Raw genomic sequence first — 20,112 nt, 5'->3', positions numbered from 1 at the left:
TCTAGGGGGCACCTGGGTGGCTTAGTTGGTTAAGCATCCAACTTCGGGTCAGGTCATGATCTCGGGTCCCGGGATCGAGCCCCGGATCTGGCTCTCGGCTCAGTGGGGAGTCTGCTTGTCCCTCTGCCCTCTCTCACCCCCCCACCCGCACTCGTGTTCGTGTGTTCGTGTGTGTGTCTCTCAAATAAATAAAATCTTAAAAAAAAAAAATCTCACTGGTCTAGCTCATCTCTTAGGCTCCTTATTTCTTGAAATTCTGACAGTCATGATTATGACCCTAAAAAGCCTTTAATTAAAGTCAACTCTACCATTTTCCTATGTTTAGAACGGACTTAATCCTCTACTCCCAGTTGGAGGAGAGGGCGGGTTATGCTAGGAGGGGAGAAAAACAAATTCCAGAGATCTATTAACCCTGATTATGAAGTCTATGAACTCCCATAACTAAATTCTCAGACAACTTTGTATTCTTCGACTAGAAAGATTTCGGTCCTTCTTTGAGTACAGTTCACAGACGCTAGCATCTCCTTCTCAGCACGCTTCCTATGATCACAGTCTGCATTATCAGTACTCGACCCAATATTCTGTCCTTACCGGCAAGGACTCCCACTACTGCAGCCATTCTAGAAAGTCAGTGGAAATCTCTCCACAAATTTCTTTGAACCAAATATCACTGTACATTAATAGGATGCTATTAATAATTGCTTTTTCTAAAGAGTTCATCTCATAGATTCATAGCTTCTTGTCTTGACCTCTTATTTTGGTCTCATTAATGCTCTTGAAATGTTTTTAAAAAATTAAGGATGTGAATGAACACTTAAGACTACATTCCTTTTTTAGAGAGCTTATTTCTCAGGTCCAATCAGACAAGTACCAAAATGAAGAGGTATCTTGATTTCTTCGGATACCTTTATACTGTCTAAATACATAATTCAGTGTCAGGTTAAATATAACCTTACTAAAATTTGCCGTGTGATTGATTCACTGTATTAGCTGACAACTAAATGGAAAAATAAACGTACAAAATTAGTTCAACTGGCAACATATGTTTTGGGTCAGCAAACGTTTTCTGTAAATGTCCAGAGAGTAAGTATTTCGCCTTGCAGACCATATGATCTCTCTCACGAGCGCTCAGTCCTGTCACTATAGTGCGAAAGCAGCCAAAGACAGCATGTCAATGAATGGACTGGACTGAGTTCCACTAAAACTTTGCAAAAACAGGTGGAGGGCTAGATGTGGCCAGTAGGCCAGTCTGCTGACCCCCGACTTTGGTGGAAAATTTTATAAGGGGTGGAAAAACATAACCAAAGTATTATTTCCTGAGATGAACTGTAATGAACTGTCTGAGACCGTCAGCTGCATCCCTTTTACATAGAATTTCTGCAGACCCCAGAAAGGTGTAATGAAAATCTTAAATGTAGGGCAGAGCAGAGGCCTTGCTTAGGCACAGGGAGGAAAAGCAGTCACTTCCAGATTTTAAGATTTGATTCTGACTCAGAAAAACAAACATACTGATTATTAACACATAAAAAGAACAGAGCTAGAGGCTGGGAATAATCCTCAGGGTTTAGATTAAGATTTTGAAGCTATTTGGGTTCTGGGACCCAATTTCAATGGAGGGGGGAGGGGTGTAGGTTCCCCACACCAGCAAGCAATCCTTGGACACCAGCTGTGGCTCCTACAATTCAACTCAATTCTGACACTATCTACCCAGAGGCAACATCAGATCCCACAGGTTAAAGGCTCAATGCTATAAAACTTCCGCCGCCCCCGCCGCCCCGATTTCTGAAGCCAAGTGCAAGTCCAAGTTGTCACCTGTGCTTCTGGTAACCGGCTATAAATCAGATTCCCACAACCCTCTCCTTGGTTCTATTAATCTGCTAGATTGGCTCACAGAACTCAGAAACCAGAGAAACATTTGACTTACTAGATCACCGGATATAAGTCAGAAACCGCCAAAGAGAAGAACTGCACAGGGCAAGGTATAGGTAGGGAAAAGGGTGTGTAGCCTGCATGGCTCTCCCGGCCGGCCACTTGCCCCGCAACTCTACGTGTTCTCCATCCCGGACGCTCTCTGAGTGCCATCCTTTTTCGGGTTTTATGGAGGCTTCATTATATACACATGATTGATTAAATCACTGACCACTGGTAATTGGTTCAACCTCTAGCACCACCACCCCCGCCCCGGAAATCAAGGGGTGGGACCAAAATTTCCAACCCTTTATTCAAGGTTGGTTCCTCTAGCAACCAGCCCCCTTCCTTAGGTGTTGTCCAAAACTCACCTCATTAACATAAGCCCCATTGTGGTGGAAAGGAGCTTGTTACGAATAACAAGATACCCATTACACCTTTCTGGCTCTGAAGGGATTTCAGGAACTGAGGACAGGAGAGCCAATATCCTAACAAAAGATGCTCCTATTGCTCAGGAAATGCCTAGGGTTTGGGGGGCTGTGAGCCAGGAACCATGGATGAAGACCAAATATATATGAAAAATAAATATTGGTCATATGCATGACCAAAATATGCTTTTATAAATCACAACCCTGCAGGTGTTTTCTACTGACAGGGGATAGGGAAACAATGAACATGACTTCCAGCTACAATGAGTGAAGGTTTTAGAGAGGAGGTAGCACGTGGCAGATTTGTTAGCCTAGGGCCCTAAATGATGGCTGTTAACATCCACGGGGGAACTATGATGTCTAGAGTTAAAGACAGGCAGGTGGGTAGCGGTGGTACTTTTATATTCCAGACATAGTCACAGCAATATATATTCTACCTCATACACTTCTTACAATTTGACGTCAGCACCCTTCCACTGAGAGGCGACACTTACGTTCCATCCGTTTGAACCGGGGTGGCTCTTTGTGGCGACCTTGACCCACAGAACACAGGAGAAGTGGCACCATGCGACTTCCCAGACTAGTCAGAAAAGGTGGGACAGCTTCCATCCCCCTTTCTCTCTTGGGATGCACACACTGGGAAGCTCGACCTGCCGTGTCGGAGGCCATATGGAGAGACCATAGGGGGGAGAGCACGCAGGGCTATGGAGTGTGGCCTGTGGAGCCCCTCCTGCTCCAGGCCCCAGGTCACAGCCATAGTCACTGGAATGGTTGGCTCTAGAAACTGTATTTTAGACAAGGGGTCAGCAAACTTTTTCCTTAAAGAACAAGAAGGAAAAAATATTCAAGGCTATGCAGGCCCTGTGGTCTCGGTCACAACTACTCAACTCTGCTGTTGTACTGAGAAACCAGCCAGGCAATATGTAAATGAACAGGCGGGCCTGGGTTCCAATAAAACTTTATTTACAAAAGCAAGCCTGGGGGTGCCTGGGTGGCTCAGTCGTTAAGCGTCTGCCTTCGGCTCACGTCATGATCGCGGGGTCCTGGAATCGAGCCCCGCATCGGGCTCCCTGCTCGGCGGGAAGCCTGCTTCTCCCTCTCCCACTCCCCCTGCTTGTGTTCCCTCTCTCGCTGTGTCTTTCTCTGTAAAAAAAAAAAAAAAATTTTAAAAAAAAAAAAAAAAGCAAGCCTGGTGCGTGATGTGGGAAACAAAGGCAGAAGAAAAATTATTAAATCTCCTTACTACCTACAGCCCACTGACAAGTCCCTGAAACAGGCAGAGTGACATTCTTCTAGGGACTCAGCTGCCTCAATGTTAATACTTTGCTAAGGACAAAAGGCAATCTTAGCCCAACCCCCAGGATCCTGTAAGTCTACTTTAACATATTAAAATTCCTTTGGAGGGACACCTGGGTGGCTCAGTTGGTTAAGTGTCTACCTTTAGCTCAGGTCATGATCCAGGGTCCCCGCCCCCCCTTTCCATCAGGCTCCTTGTTCAGCAGGGAGCCTGCTTCTCCTCCTCCCACTGCCCCTCCCCCTGCTCATGCTCTCTCTGACAAATAAATAAAATCTTTAAAAAATAAAATAAAATAATAAAATAAAAATTCCTTTGTAATTTTTTAAGTAAAATAATAAAAAATTAAAACGAAATAAAATCCTTCATCTCTACCCCCCCAAGATACATGTTGGCAATCATCCCCCAAGCATATGACCCACCAATATGCATCCGAAGGGTCTCATGACTAAGGATTTATTAGACAGTAATAAATGACCCTTTCCCAACAACAGCTAGCCCCCTCGAAGTCCTGGACACCTTGCTCCCAAAATTCCTTAGAGACTTATGCTCTCCCTAACCCCCTCCCAACTTGAAAGTATATAAGGGGCCTCTCCTCATGACCCCATTGCAGCTCTTTCTGCCCACAGGTCCTGTCCCCGGGCTTTAATAAAACCACCTTTTTGCACCAAACACACCTCAAGAATTCTTTCTTGGCAGTCGGCTTCAAACCCTAACGTCTCTCCTACATCAGTGGGGAGCAGACGAGGACAGATCTGGTCTACAGTACATAGCTTGCTGACCCCTATTCTAGGCAAAGGAAGAAATCTGATGTTAGGCCCAGAGGCAGAAATGTGGCTGTTTGTTCTAGAAATTACAGAAACTACCCTGGAGGCAAAATAAGGTACTTAGAGATCAGGACAGGTTGGTACTTCAGGACATGGCCTATAGATCCAGATTACCTCTTGGCAAGCCACTTACCCTAAGTTTTGTCACCTCATCTTAAAATGGGAGATGATACTATCTACTCCTTAGGTAATTATACGTGACCTTGGATGACATGTATGGGCCTTACAGCAGGTGCCTGGCACATAACAAGGACTACCCAAAATTCCTGCTGCGATTTCTATTGTAGTTAACTAGGGAAGAAGCTACAGAAAGAGAGCGGAGGACACAAACATGAGAAATACGGCAGAAGAGGGGTGACTGGGTGACTCAGACTAAGAGGGAAAATAATATTTTACCTATAAATGTTAACTTATGTATAATTACAAATTAAATATTCCTAACATTGTTTTATATTTGATAATTACTATATATAAAGGAGTGATATAAATATATATACCAAAATTATATGTTATGTATTTATCTATGTATCAGTTTTTTACTTAAACGTGATCTCTTGAGCATCTTCTCATAAAATTAAGGTGAGTTTTATAAGAAAGATTTTTTTTGAGATTTTATTTATTTATTTGAGAGAGAGAGCACGAGCCAGGTGAGGGCCAGAGGCAGAGGGAGAAGCAGACTCCCCACTGAGCAGGGAGCCCAATGCGGGGCTTGATCCCAGGACTCTAGAATTATGACCTGAACCGAAGGCAGACGCTTAACTGACTGAGCCACCCAGGTGCCCTTATAAGAAGGATTTTTAAAGGATGCTTACTAATCCATCTACTCATGACTGTAGGAGACATACATTGCCATATGCAGCCCAATAGCATTCACATGAAGATGTGGTGATTAGTTCCTAAGAAACATCAAGAGTTTAGTAGGGATAACTACTATGACATAATGCTCTACTTAAAAGGGGACAAAAGAATTCTGTGACATCTCTGTTCTAGAGCCCTATTTGTCCAAAATCACTCTTTGCCCTGAGGTTTCTTTTAACTCAGATTTCTTACAAACAAGCAATACATTTTATATTCTGCCTTTAGCTGTGATTCACTGGTCATTAGTAAGTTGATCTACAACAGGGTATAAATCATAGCAGATAAAAATATATGTATAAATTGAGTTTCAGTACAAACTAAGTTCCAACTTATTCCTAGTCTGGAACATGGGATCCTGTCAAGCTAAGTGACACCAGACTTTAAAAGGAAAACAACAGGGGCGCCTGGGTGGCTCAGTCAGTTAAGCATCTGCCTTTGGCTCAGGTCATGATCTCAGGGTCCTGGGATCAAGCCCTGCATCGGGCTCCCTGCTCAGCGGGGCGCCTGCTTCTCCCTCTCCCTCTGCCACTCCCCCTGCTTGTGCTCTCTCTCTCTGTCAAATAAATAAATAAAATCTTTTAAAAAAAGGAAAATATGGGGCGCCTGGGTGGCTCAGTCGTTAAGCGTCTGCCTTCAGCTCAGGTTATAATCCCAGGGTCCTGGGATCGAGCCCCGCATTGGGCTCCCTGCTCCGCAGGAAGCCTGCTTCTCCCTCTCCCACTCCCCCTGCTTGTGTTCCCTCTCGCGCTGTGTCTCTCTCTGTCAAATAAATAAATAAAATCTAAAAAAAAAAAAAAAGGAAAATATTATGTATCTGATGACAAGAGAATATCTTACTGCATAAAGCTTGCACTTCTTAAGCAAGTTTATTTGGTATTTTTAAAGGTCAGTAATCAGGACCAAGCTACTTCAAAAATTCCAATTGATAAGAAAAAATACATATACAAAGAAAAACTTGAACCGTTCATACTGCTAAAAAGCTTTTATTTTTAATTAACTTCAAACTTGATGAAGAACTTAATAGATCATTATCATTAACTTAATATGACAACCTAGGAAAATATTTGAAATGTGTTATAATATTCCCTTAAATTTCAATATTCCAAAATGAAATAGCTACAGATTCTCAATAAACCTTTCTAACTCCATTTTAAGTATTGATTTGATTTGATTAATTTTTTTAAGTAGGCTCTACCCCCAAGGTGGGGCTCAAACTCAGACCCCGAGATCAAAGAGTCACATACTCTACCAACCGAGCCGGCCAGGTGCTCATCTAACTCCACTTTTGACTAGATTTTAAAAACATGTATCCCAAAGGCAAGTCAAATAAACATACCAAGAGATATGCACTCTTCAATATATGCCTACCTGAGTAAGACAAAGGTTTTAAGGACATTGCATGAACCAAATAACTGAGGACCAACACTTAAGCCATTTCCAGTTTCATAAATAATATGAGAAGTCCCCTTAGCAGAATTTGGTTAAGCCATACCTTTTTACCCTTTCTTATTTTCCACAAAGAAAGTAAAGCATCCTGAGATTGCAGGTAAAAAGGAACACATGAAATCTTCTCTAAATATGTACAGCCCACACTCTGAAAATTTATATGCAAGCCATTTTGAAGGTACTCAGTAAGTCAGTACACATCCAACAAGAACCTCAACTGGAAAACAGGTATCAAACAAAAATGACTAAATTCCCATCCATCATTTAGAACTTACAGCAAAAATCGGGCCACTCAAGGAAAGTACTCTCAGGGGGTCAATTCCTCTTTTGAAGAAAATAGGTCCCAGCTTCGTGACAAAACATTTGCCATAAATTCTAGATGCTTTCTACCCATCCTTCAACTTTTACATGTGAAGAGACCAATTAATTCTGGCAAAATGCATTTATATTGCATGATTTTATTTAAGTCCAGCAATGAGAAGTGTCACCAAAAATCATGCCTTTATTCTAATTTTCAAAAGCATTAGGAGCAAGAGAATTAACATTCATGAAGTCTCTGCTATGTACCAGGTACTTCATCCTAAAGCGGCCCATATCACCGAATGGAGACTTGAAGGTAGTTTCCATTTTGGAAGGAACCTGGCAAACAGAAGCCAGGGCTCTACAAATGACAAGTCAGAGCAGATTATCAAAACTGAAGGTCAGAAACACAGGAGCCAGGAAGAAAGCCAGCTATGGCCATGGCCTCTACCAGTCAGACACTGGGCCTCAGCAAGAAGGCAATGAGGGAGACTTGATCGAGGGCCTTAAGAGTAGAGTCCCAATGTCCTTCGTGCCTCATATAGAGGCTGCTTTTAGGCAGCAGGATTGAGCAATGAAATTGTGATCAAAGCAAAAGGGCCCATAGCGACCACCAAGCTGAATGCATAGAGGCTTATTAAGCGATCCACCTCGAAATAACCATAGGTCCTAACTGACCAATTACAACCAGGCACAGTTCCTAAAATTACCAAAAAAGGGAAAATTCCATATGTTCCCATACTCCCCCACTCCCCCCTATAACTGTGGCCCCTTACTGCCACCCCCTGGCAGACAGTCTCTCCTCTGCTGTCCTGCCCGCTGCTCCCATGAGGTGTATTTAATAAACTTCTATCTCTTCTGTTCTGTCCCGGGCGAATTCTTTCACTGCCCAAACTGCCAGACTCCACCGGATTGGGTTGCCCCACATTTGGTGGCCCCCCATCCGATCGGAGCACCCCACACCTCAGGTCACAATTTACAACAGAAGGTTCAAGGATCTTTATGTCCTCACACACAAACAGCCTTGCCTTCTTAAGAGAAACCAGCCAAACAACCAAACACCCAAAAGAAGACACCGAAACAACGTCATTGGGACTTTTTTCCCCAAGTAGGCCCCTTGTCCAAATGGGGCTTGAACTCAGGACCCCAAAATCAAGGCTCGCATGCTCTACCAACTGAGCCAGCCAGTCACCCCAATGTCATTGGAATTTCTAATAAACTATGAAGAGAATTTAAAAATCCAATGAGGGGTACCCGGGTGGCTCAGTTGGTTAAGCACCTGCCTTCAGCTCAGGTCATGATCTCAGGGTCCTGGGATGGAGCCCCGCATTGGGCTCCCTGCTGAGTGGGGAGCCTGCTTCTCCCTCTCCCTGTCCCCCACCCATACTCTCTCTCTCTCTCTCTCAAATAAATAAAATCTTTAAAAAAATAAAATAAAATAAAATAAATTAAAATCCAATGAAATAGCATTAAAATTTCTATACATCTGGGTGAGGGATGCAATATTTTATCATGAAAACGAGAAAAAGATGAAAGCAATTAGCAATTACTAAAAAACTAGTTAATTTTAATGACAACCATAACGTGATTATGAACTTTTGACTCCCTAACTTGAGATCCCTTGGGATATGAAATCTGTCCCCTTGAAAGTGGATGAGTTCAAAAATAGATTTGGCTTCAGATTATAGTGACATCAACTGGATAGAAATTTACTTTTCTCTCATCAATGTCTAGGCTGGTATGTCAACACTGTTCTGTGAAGTTGTGGGAGTGTTACAGCGTCCCATGGTGCCACGGAGCCCTGCCTCCTTTCTTCCAGATGCTCTGCCATTCCCACCATGCTGTCCTTGACTACAGGGCCAAGATGGTGCACCACTAGGTCTGCATTCCATTCCGAAGGAAAGAGGACAGAAATTAATCTTGCCTAGCTACACGAGTCTGGGAAATATGTACCCCTAAGAAAAAAAAATATCTCTACACCCAGTGTGGAGCTCAAACTTACAACCCTGAGATCAAGAGTTGCATGCTCCATGGACCGAGCCAGCGAAGCGCCCTGAAAATTTCCTTGCTTAGGGGCACCTGCCTGGCCTAGTAGGTGGAGCATGTGACTCTTGAACTCAGGGTCATGAGTTCAAGCCCCACCTTGGGCATAAAGTTTACATAAAAATAAACAAATAAATAAAAAATAATTTTTAAATTATCAAACGGGGGTCAACAAACTCCAACTCACAGACCAAATTCTGCCCACTGTGTTTTTATGGGCAGAGGGTTAAGAATGGTTTTTACATTTTCTTTTAAAGATTTTTTTTTTTAATTTATTTGAGAGAGAGAGAGAGAGCATGAGCAGTGGGGAGGGGCAGAGGGAGAGGGAGAAGCAGACTCCCCGCTGAGCAAGGAGCCTGATGCAGGGACTGGATCCCAGGACCCTCAGATCATGACCTGAGCTGAAGGCAGACGCTTAACCGATTGAGCCACCAAGGTGCCCCAAGAATGGTTTTTACATTTTTAAATGGTTGTTGAAAAGAGAAAGAAAGAAAAAAGATAATTGTGACAGAGCCTGTGTGTGGTCCACAAACCCTAAAAAAATTTACTATCTGGCCTTTCACAGAAAAAGTTTGCCAATGCCTGTTAGAGAGGGAAGGAAGATAAGATATAGGAGAGAAACTGGAAGTTTCTGCCACAGTGGCAAGTGTCTTTTCAGCTTTGGGAATATTTAGAATTAAGTAAACAATTGCAATCACACAGTCATACAACTCATATTTTTTAGTAAATTTTATGAACAATCTATATTTGTTATATAAGCGATTTAAGAAATTCCAACATATCTGCCTTCCCATTTTAAGGTGAAACGAGTAAGAAAATTGATATTTTTAAACAGAATTCGAACATTTCACAGAGGTTGTTTGCTTTGTAAGTTTAATTTATTATAAGAGCTCTTTTAAGTGCTTGGAAAGCTTTTGATTGTTTGCACATCAAGTTGTCCTGTCAGTCACTGGAAACACTTCAAAGGAAAATATAACATATTAAATGCATAATAGCAGTGTGAAATATTCAAAAGAACTCAACGAACTACCTTCGAAAATGGCTTTGATTATTTAAATAAGTATCATTCGTTTGACGTGAATTAATTAAATATTAGGCAAAGAAAATACGAAGGTGATTGTCTTTCTTCTACTAGATTTAAAAATAGATTAATAAGATTTATTCACTGAGGTTCAAAACACAAGAAAAACTAGGATTTTTGCAAGTGTAACCATAGTCAAGTAAATATGAAGTTAAAAGCAGTTACTGTAAATAATCCTTTCCATACACACCGGCTTCCCTCCGACTTCAAAGAGCTCATGGGCTGGTAAGCAGATCTATAAGCCAAGTGGAACAAAAGGGGGAGGGGCGTTGGCAACTAGAGCGGGAGGAAGCGGGAGACACAGTCCAAGTCTAGAGAAGATGCCACCTCCTTAGCCAATCCTACGGTCCACCATTTCTTGCCAGAACTCCTCCTGTAGTTGCTTATCAAAGAAAATTCGAGTAGAGCCAGAGGCTCAAGCAACCCGCACCATTTGTCTTGGTGGATTCAATCCTGTTAATGACAACTACAAAAAATGCCAGTCACTCCAACTCTGCCATAGTCCGCGAAGCTCTTCTCTCCCAGGTCCTTGCTGAGAATGTCAAATAAATGCTAAAGCGACGAGAAAACAATCACCCACTCAAATCAGACACTTGGATTTTAACAAAAGTACCTTTCGGAAAGATATGCTATTTCATTTTGTCCCTTGGAAATTACATCCGTGGAATTTCTTTCTTTCTTTTTTTAATGCCTAGTTTTGACATTTTAAAACCTTCATATTTCTGAAAGTCTAACATTCCGGCGTTTGATATTTTAAAATACAACTTACCATTTAATGTTGTCTCTTTAAATTTGGCGAATGTTAAGGCTGTCACTTTCTCTCGTACATCTAAATTCAAACTGCAGGTTGTCTGGTTTTATTTCCCCTTGTTTGAGTGTGTGTGTGTTGGTGTGTGAGAGGGAAGGGTTCCAACAGTGACACACGATGACTGCCTGCCGAGTTTCTAGAACATCAGACTGTGCTCATTGGGAGCACTGCCAAGCTCTTTGTAAATGTGTGTTAAGAAGCTACACCCCCTTGTCTTTTAGGAAAGACGCGGACATCCTTGTCCACCCTTGTTGCCCGGCCAGCCCCTTCAGAAAGTCTCCCCTGCAAGTCCACACTCCCTATCAGACTGCCGGCCCATATTTACACTGGGGGCGATTTCGGGCTCCGGCAGAATCAGTCAGTGCAAATCTAAAGTCCCTCACATATGAGGACTTCTCTTTGCCAAATATTCCAATCATTTACAGACTGACACATGACAGCGTGAAGGCAGGGTCCCTGGGTACGCTTTGCCTCCCTTAGCAGAGCACTTCTCACACCGCGGGTCATGCCTGACGTTTCTAGAAGACCATGGGCTTCCTCAGGGGCCAACTTCCTCAGGATGCTGCGTCCCCTGTGCCCCGCGGAGCAGCTGGCTCCCCAGGGTTCAGCAAATACTTACAGAAGGGAGAACGGGAAGGAGGGAAGGAGCCGGCCACGGATGAGCCTGTGCAGCGAAGTGGCAGAAGCGGGGTAGGAGAGACACCCGGGCTGCCGAAGGAGAAGGTATGGACGCACCCTTGTTCTCTGTCCCAGGAGCTCTCCCTGGGAACAGAAGCCAGAAGCACTCCACCATCTGGGGGAAGGAGGCCTCACTCCTGTGCTTCTCACCAGGTCTCCCTGGCTTGTGCTGGCCCGCGCTGCCTTGTGCTCATTCAAGCCGGACTCTGCAGGTTCGAGCCAGTTTTGCTGACCTGCATTCTTTCCCACTCTAACAGCTGTCATATTTTACCACAGCAACATTTGATACTGATGTATCATCTCATTGTTTTATACGTGAAATGATCCTAAGACGTGACCAAATGAATATCCCTTTAAACTGAGTTCTTTTTGTCAATTATTAAAAGTTAGGAGCAACGAGGATATGAAAGAGATTCACCACCATCAATACTGAAAGAAGACTATTCGTAGGGATTCGTACTCTTTTTGGAATCAAGGACACAATTGATAATCATCTGAAAGTTAGAAATCCTCTTCCCAGAAAAGGACCAACATGTATAGATAGATACATTTTTGCAAACACATTCAAGGGGCTCACAGACTTACCCACTCCCACCCACCACACCCACCCACTACATGGAAGCCCTTCACACCACAGCAGGGGGTTGCAAATGGTAATCTGTAGATTTGGGTTAAGTGAGGAGGTGTCCAATATTCTGCAGTAGAAAAAAAAAATGAGGGCTATGTGGTATATATGGAAATAGATGTGACTGTAAAATCTCTATAGTTCTTCCTTATGGAAGATTTCAGTTTCTCTTGTTATTATGGTTTCCTCAATTAATTTTTGGTTCTGTAGAGTTATTTCTTTTATGAAATGAAGACAGCACATGGGATTGGTTTTTGGTTTGCTCTTTCAAATGTCCAACACGAAACTGACAAAAAACATTTAGAGTTAATCTTGAAAAATAAACTTTTACATATATTACTCTGTAAAATTTAAAAGATATAGCGATGTCTGCTCTTAGTTTTATAATCCCAGATTAAAACTCCCGTACTACATGTTAGATAATTAAGGAAATATTTTATGATTGGAAATAATTTATATATTGATGTAAGATACACTGGACCAATTCACAGGAGGGCTAAGATACCGTAGCAACTACACCAATTTAAAATGACAAAAGTCTGGGGCACCTGGGCGGCTCAGTCAGTTATGGGACCAGGTCTTGGTTTAGGCTCAGGTCATGATCTCAGGGTCATGAGATCGAGCCCCGCATCAGGCTCCACACTTAGCACAGTGTCTGCTTGAGATTCTTTCCCTCTCCCTCCCCTTCTGCCCCTCCCTCCACTTGCTCACCTGCTGCGCACTCTCTCTCTCTCTCTCTCAAATAAACAAATAAATCTTTAAAATGACAAAAGTCCATTAGAGATTAGTTGTGTTGGGTTTTAAGATCCTTAATGTCACAAATAGTTTTATATTTGATGATTAAAATCAACAAATTAAACACCTATTGAAAGTTAACTTACTTCAGTTACCTAATTCTAAATAGGCAAAACTACCTTACCAAAATGATTCATAATCATTGTTGTAGTTTCTTCCAATTATTTCATAATTTTGCCAAAGATTTCCCAAATAGAATTTTTCCATAATTTTACTCTTCACATTTTAAATACAGGTGGTAAAGGGGCCCCTGGGTGGCTCAGTCAGTTGGGCGTCCCACTCTTGATTTTGGCTGAGGTCATGATCTCGGGGTTGTGGGTCATGGATATACCACATGGTCTCCATGCTCAGCGAGGAGTCTGCTTCTCTCTCTCACTCTGTCCCTCCCCCTACTCGCAGGCTGTTTCTCTCTCTCTAAAATAAATTAAAAATGTTTTAAAAATAAATACATACATACAGTAAATGCAATAGATGACTGTATTAAATTGGGTAGAGTGGCTTAATTGAAATAATTTCTGGGGCGCCTGCGTGGCTCAGTCGTTGGGCGTCTGCCTTCGGCTCAGGTCATGATCCCAGGGTCCTGGGATCGAGCCCCGCATCGGGCTCCCTGCTCAGCGGGAAGCCTGCTCCTCCCTCTCCCACTCCCCCTGCTTGTGTTCCGTCTCTCTCTGTCAAATAAATAAAATCTTTAAAAAAAAAGAAAAGAAATAATTTCTTCAACTGTATTCAAAAATTACTTAGATACATTATTACATTAACTTACTATAAACTTATGTGATAGTATACTAAGGTATTATCTGCCAATTTTTATATGAGTTAAAGAAAGAAATCCAAATTTGTGGATTTAAAGAAATTTATCTTAAATATAATTAATAATCAGCTATGCATAAACAATTCTATTTGGCATAAAGGCTCTGGAAAGGATGGCAAAACGAGTAGGATAACAAATATATAATATTACTTCCCTCTTCTAGGATTTCTATTTGGTTCTTTTTTTTTAAAGTTTCCTTCACTCTACTGAAATTCCCCATCTTTTTACCCATTATACCCATCTTTTCCTATAATTTTTTATTTTTTTTATTTTTTATGTATTTATTTTTTTGAAAGATTTTTATTTATTTGACAGAGAGAGAGAGAGAGACAGCGAGAGAGGGAACACAAGCAGGGAGAGCAGGAGAGGAAGAAGCAGGCTTCCCGCTGAGCAGGGAGCCCGATGTGGGGCTCGATCCCAGGACCCTGGGATCATGACCTGAGCCGAAGCAGATGCTTAACGACTGAGCCACCCAGGCGCCCCTTCCTATAATTTTTTAAACACAATGGGGTGCCTGGGTGGCTCAGTCAGTTAAGCGTCTGCCTTCAGCTCAGGTCATGATCTCAGGGTCCTGGGATCAAGCCCTACATTGGGCTCTCCGCTCAGTGGGAAGTCTGCTTCTCCCTCTCCCTCTGTGCTCTCTCTCTCTCTTTCAAATAAATAAATAAATAAAATCTTTTTTAAAAAATGTTTTAAACACATTATAGTAATTATTTTAAAGCCCCTGTTGGCTAATTCCAACATCTGGGTGACATGTGGATCTTCAGCTATTGATTTTTTTTTCTTGATCATGGGTTACATTTTCCTGGCTCTTACATGCCTAGTAATTTGTAATTACATACTGACATTACTGATGATACGTTGTATACAGCCTGGGTTCTGTTATCTTCCTCTGAAGAATGTTAATTTTTGTTGTAGCAGGCAATTATATTACTAGAGGATCACTTTAATTCTATAGAGGACTGGTTTTTAGGTCTCTTAGGATGGTTCTATTTCAGTTTTGTCCTTATTTCAAGAGCATGGTCCTCATTCCTGAACACAGTCCCTACTCTTAGGCAGCTACTCTAGGCCTCCAATGAAAACCTGTAAGTGTTTACCAAACTCCTATCACTTGGCAGGACTTGTCCTCCGATCTCTGTTTTCCCAGCACCAGGCAGCTGGTAAAATCTCTGCTCAGGTCTTTAACTTCCCAACTACTGTTTTCTGTTGTGTCTCTTGCAGCCACACCTGCACATGCACAGTTTAGGAACCAACCAGAGATCTGTATGTAGATTTTGGGGTTCCCCCTTTCCAGGATTCCCTCTCAATTTCCAGGTGTTTCAGCAGCCCTGAACTCTCACCCCCTGAGTCCTTCACTTAATTACAATGTCACTTTCTGCTTGAGGTCTATTCCTGTGTGCTACATGAATGGGGAAGCATTGTCCACTGAGAAGAGTTAAGTGTGCATCTCACCTAATGTGATCCTCGTCTGTGAAGGGTCATATGCCCTGCAGTTCCTGCTTGCTTCTGTTGTTCTCCAGACAGCTTTCAAATAATTGTTTTTACAGTTTATGATTCTGAATTTATAATTGTTATTAGCAAAAAGGTTAGTCCAATGATAGTATAATACACTGCCAGTGCATTATAAAACAAAACCTTGGAAATTTATTTTTGATTAACTGTGTGTTGTTGTTTAAATTTTTTTTTTTAAGTAAGCTCTATGCCCACTGTAGGTCTTGCGAGATCAAGAGTCGAGTGCTCTACTGACGAGCCAGCAGCAGGCACCCCTGTTGTTGTTTTTTTAACTAAAGAGGTACTCTGTTTTCTAATTCACAGCTTTGGTTAAAATATTGAAAAATTTCTATCTACAGCAAAGAGCGTTGGGGCTTAATAGTCAGGTTTTAAAATAGAATATTGATGAAGAATAATGAGGCATTGCTTTTCATGCCAAAAACAGAAAGTCACAACTGTTTTTCTCTCTGCATATGGCATTGTAGGTTTTGGCAATTCTACAAGGTATATCTCCCTTTCATGTTGATCTGGCATTAAAAGAATAGAGAACCTGGGACACTGTTAGTTTTCTAATAAGAAATGACACGTAACAATTAAGAAAGATGTAGGAAGGGTTGAAAAACAGAAAATGCAAACTAAGTAAGAAAGGATGGTCGAAAGGGTCAAGTTAATATAGAATGGAACAGTCTTTCCTTCTTTGATAGCATATAAGATATCACTACATAACCCAAAATCTTATTATGACAATTATAACAATATTTTTATCAGTCCAGTTCAAGTTGTGAGCATCAGAAACAAGATGTGGATAACATAAGCTCAAAGCACCTGGCTGGCTCAGCCGGAAGAGCGTGCAATTCTTGATGTTGGGGTTGTGAGTTCGAGCCCTACGTTGGGTGTAGAGATTACTTAAGTAAATAAATAAACTTAAAAAAAAAATAAACTCAAAGGAATTAATGAAAGGAAATATGGTTGTTCACGAAAGCTGTTCACGAAGGTCTTGAGACCCGTGGTTGGAGGCAATGCTCCCAAGGTCAACATTAAAAGTCACATCACAGGGGCGCCTGGGTGGCTCAGTCGGTGAAGCATCTGCCTTCCGCTCAGGTCATGATCCCGGGGTCCTGGGATCGAGCCCCATGTCGGGCTCCCTGCTCAGCGGGAAGCCTGCTTCTCCCTCTCCCTCCGCCCCTGCTCCTGCTCTGTCTCACTCGCTCGCTCTCAAACAAATTTTAAAATCTTTAAAAGAAATAGTCACATCACATATCGAAATACTAAAGACACCGCTCCTTCCACCACTGAGGACAGACACTGAAACTTGCACCGTGGACACCACCAGTGTGGACTTGAGCTGCCTTTGCTAGAACTACAGCCATTGAGACCTCTAAGGACCACAGACACTGGCTACAACGAACGTGACTTAGCATCAGAATGGATTCTTGTGGCCCCTGCTTCTCCAGACCGAGAGCCACTAATTCAAGGACAGGCGTGGGTGTGCCTGGCTGGCCTCATGCCCCACCCCTGGCTGCCTTGAAGGACGCTGGAAAGGTGAGTCTGTGGCATCTTCAGATTTTACGGTAGGGTGGGCTCTGCCTCATGACTTGGGAGGGTCCCCACATGCAGGAAGGTAGTTTTGAAACCAGGCGGTGACCTGCTCCCCCCAAGAAAAGAATAAAAGTCCTTTCCGATATCTTTGAATCATCAGACAGAGAAGATAGAAACGACATTTATAAAGAACCTACCCAGTATTAGGCCCTTTGCTTAGCACTTTTAAAGCCGGTTATCTCATTTAATTTAATTTAACTTAACTTAATTTGATCTAATTTAATCATCACAACGATCTTTAAGGCACATACGATTTCTTCCCATTTGCAAGGGTAGATTCTGAGGCTCAGAAAGATCACACAGCCACGACGACCAAATTTGTCACCAGGTTTATCTTGGTTTAAAGGCATATGTTCTTGAAGAATGCAGAAAAGTATACTTACTAGAAAGTTATATACCAAATGTTTCCCATTTTATCTTGTGCACCCTGATACCCGGAGCCCACAGGCCTTTCCCGAACTTCCTTATTTACATTTCTAAATTCCCTGCTCGACTCTCTAAAGCCCCTTCCAGGTCAAGACAGCGTCTTCTTCTCTGATTCTATAATTAGCCCACACGGTGCCAGAGCACACGAGAGAAGCTCAATCCTTGTTTGCTGAATAAACTGCACAAATCTTGAAAATTCCTTTCTACGCTGAAAGGGGAAATGCTGAGGTAGACAGAAGTGCCCTGTGAAGTCGCATAATTTAACAGCTGCCCTGTAGGAAGTTATGAAGGAAACAGTACAATGCACCATTTTAATACAGAAGCAGATGACGTCTTTAGAGGAATAAACACCCCAATATGTGAGTCATCCTCCAAGAGCTCTGGGCATTCGAAGTCAGCTGTGAGGGAACACCCTGAGAGTAAAGAGAAAGAATTAAACTCTTTTTTCTTACCTCACCTAATCTATCATCTTTTCAAGCTACTCACGTATTCTGAATTCCAATCCCCTTTGCCAAAAGCCCTCGCTTAGCAATTTTTTCGGATAAAAATAAAAATCCTCTTAACTTGAAGGGCCACGGTACTGTATAAATTTCTTATGTATAAAGAAAATCTTAACTCATATTTCAAAGTGTATTCCTCTATATTTTTCCACAATGTTGATTCCTTAAGAGGCCGGAGATGTAGGTTAGATAGAGGGAAACATCTCAGAGCCGGCAGTTAATAGCTGGAACAGGTTGTGAAATTTTCCTCTCTGGAACTCTCTGAAAGCAGACAGATCGTCATCTGTCTTGGATGATGTGATGCAGTCCGCCTGCGAGCACTGGGAACAGGCTTCAGGGCTTTCCAAGGTCCCTCCCAGCCTGGATGATCATCACCGTCACCATCAGATCGTCTTCCCTTAGCATCGAATTAGCCCCGACTTGGTGTCCGGGGTGGTGGCAGAGCACTGCGGGGACCTGGTGTTTGCCCTCTAAGAACCGAGTCTTCAGTAACCCAGAGAAGGGGCTCCTCCAGCATGAAGCAAATGAACAAATGAGGACAATTAGCCCAATTCACAAATGGGGCAATTTACAACCTGTGCAAATTCAGGAGAACAGCCTGGGCATCGGGGACTAAGTGTGTGTGAATGAGCAGGGTGGGATTTGGGGAGAAGAGCAGATTCCTACAGCATCAGCTTTTCTCCGGCGGAGGCAGTGAGGATGAGAGCGTTTAAAATGTCGAGACACAGATCATTTGGCAAAGGGCAGGGGTGAAGGGGAGAGCGATAAGGGAAGAGAAGAGAATAAGCCTCTCAGCCATGTGATGAGACCCCGAGACCCTTCAGAAAACTCAGGCAAAGTGACAGGCTGTTTCCAGACTGTGGGAGGAAGGAGGCTTTGAAGGAGTGGGGATCTCAGAATGGAACCAACCCAAAGAGGGGTTCAGAGGGAGGCAGACACACTGCCGGCATATTGGTTCTGCACTGGGCGGCCAGGGGCAGACTGCTGGCCTCACCTTCCGGCAGGCCACCTACATCAGAGGACAGTGAAGGGGTTAAGGCAGGGGACCGTCGGACAACACTGGGGGCAGCAGCATTAAAGATGACCGAGGTTGGAAAAGGGTCACAATAATCAAGATCTACCTCACCTTTTCCCTCCAACCACATTTGGGGCTGGATCATTCTGCGTTGTGGGGCTGTCCTATATGCACTGTAGGATGTTTAGCAGCATCCCTGACCTCTGCCCACTCAAGGCCAGCAGCATCCCCTCTACTCCAGTTGTGAACACCAGAATGTCTCTAGACACTGCACGCGATGTGCCCTGGAAAGACGGCAGGTGGGAGTCGGGGGTGGGGGATGGGGAGTAGAGCTGCCCCACTGATATCCACTACTAATAGACTATTTAGAGGAACGTCACCATTTACCCAGAATAGAATGAATGTGTCTCTCACCTATGGATTTGAATAAAAACAAAAGGAGAGCAATGGAACCAAATGTCAGTATGTGCACAAAGAGAAAGCCAAACTGGATTAAAAGCCTGAAGAGCACAGATTTCCACTTATGATTTCTTTCTATCTCTGAGGACTCCTCAGAAAACACTGCTGTTGGTGTGGCCCCGTCCCAACTAGGTGTCAAATAAATTGATTCACTTCCTTGAATTAAATCTTTGGGCTTACTAACGTGCAAATAGTTGTGGGAGAACAAACATTTTAAAGTATTATTGGTCCTTAATGGCTTGGTGTAAATGAATAGGTCATCAGAATCCTTCAGAGAAGCAAGTACTTTTGTTCTGGTTTTGAGGGGAACAAAATTAAGATGGGTAAGCAGGATATCCTCTCCCATAGTGAGTTCTATCCCTGCCCTTCAACCCTTTCCATAGTGTCACGGGGCTGGAAGCCTGGAAACTACATTTCCCAGCACCCCTTAGCAGCAAGGCTCCATTTACATTCTCCCAATGAAAGTCATTCCCAGAGACGTGGTAGGGGCATAGAGAGAAGACTGTTCACTGACAGCAGCAGGAACAGACGTGTGCGCAAGGACGGCTCATCAAAGCAGAGTTTTGCTCGGATCTTCCAAGCAGCTTCCTGCAAGTCACCCCAGTAAGTGCTGAAGGCTGCTGAAATCCCAGGTAGTGGTCCCCTGCCTTCCCTGTACTTCCCGAGTTCTGGACACTAGAAAGGCTTCCCTGACTTTTGATCGCTATTCTTCCCACAGTG

At 43.0% G+C, this 20,112-nt stretch overlaps 1 protein-coding gene across 4 annotated transcripts in view; it reads right to left on the bottom strand.

Annotated features, from left to right (window-relative positions):
* FRMPD4 (FERM and PDZ domain containing 4) overlaps positions 1 to 20,112 on the bottom strand; it is an 836,952-nt gene that overhangs the window by 463,329 nt on the left and 353,511 nt on the right. The window contains exon 1 of one of the 4 annotated variants that reach the window (XM_032391210.1): positions 10,955 to 12,263. The exons of the other annotated variants lie outside the window; for them this stretch is intronic. The gene's annotated coding sequence lies outside the window, so the exon portion shown is untranslated. Of the gene's footprint in view, positions 1 to 10,954; positions 12,264 to 20,112 lie in introns of those variants that run through there. 4 annotated transcript variants of the gene reach the window in all.

This window comes from Phoca vitulina, unplaced genomic scaffold, assembly GCF_004348235.1.
Source record: "Phoca vitulina isolate PV1807 unplaced genomic scaffold, GSC_HSeal_1.0 scaffold60, whole genome shotgun sequence".
Lineage (NCBI taxonomy): Eukaryota > Metazoa > Chordata > Mammalia > Carnivora > Phocidae > Phoca > Phoca vitulina.
This window is presented reverse-complemented; position numbering and strand designations above follow the sequence as displayed.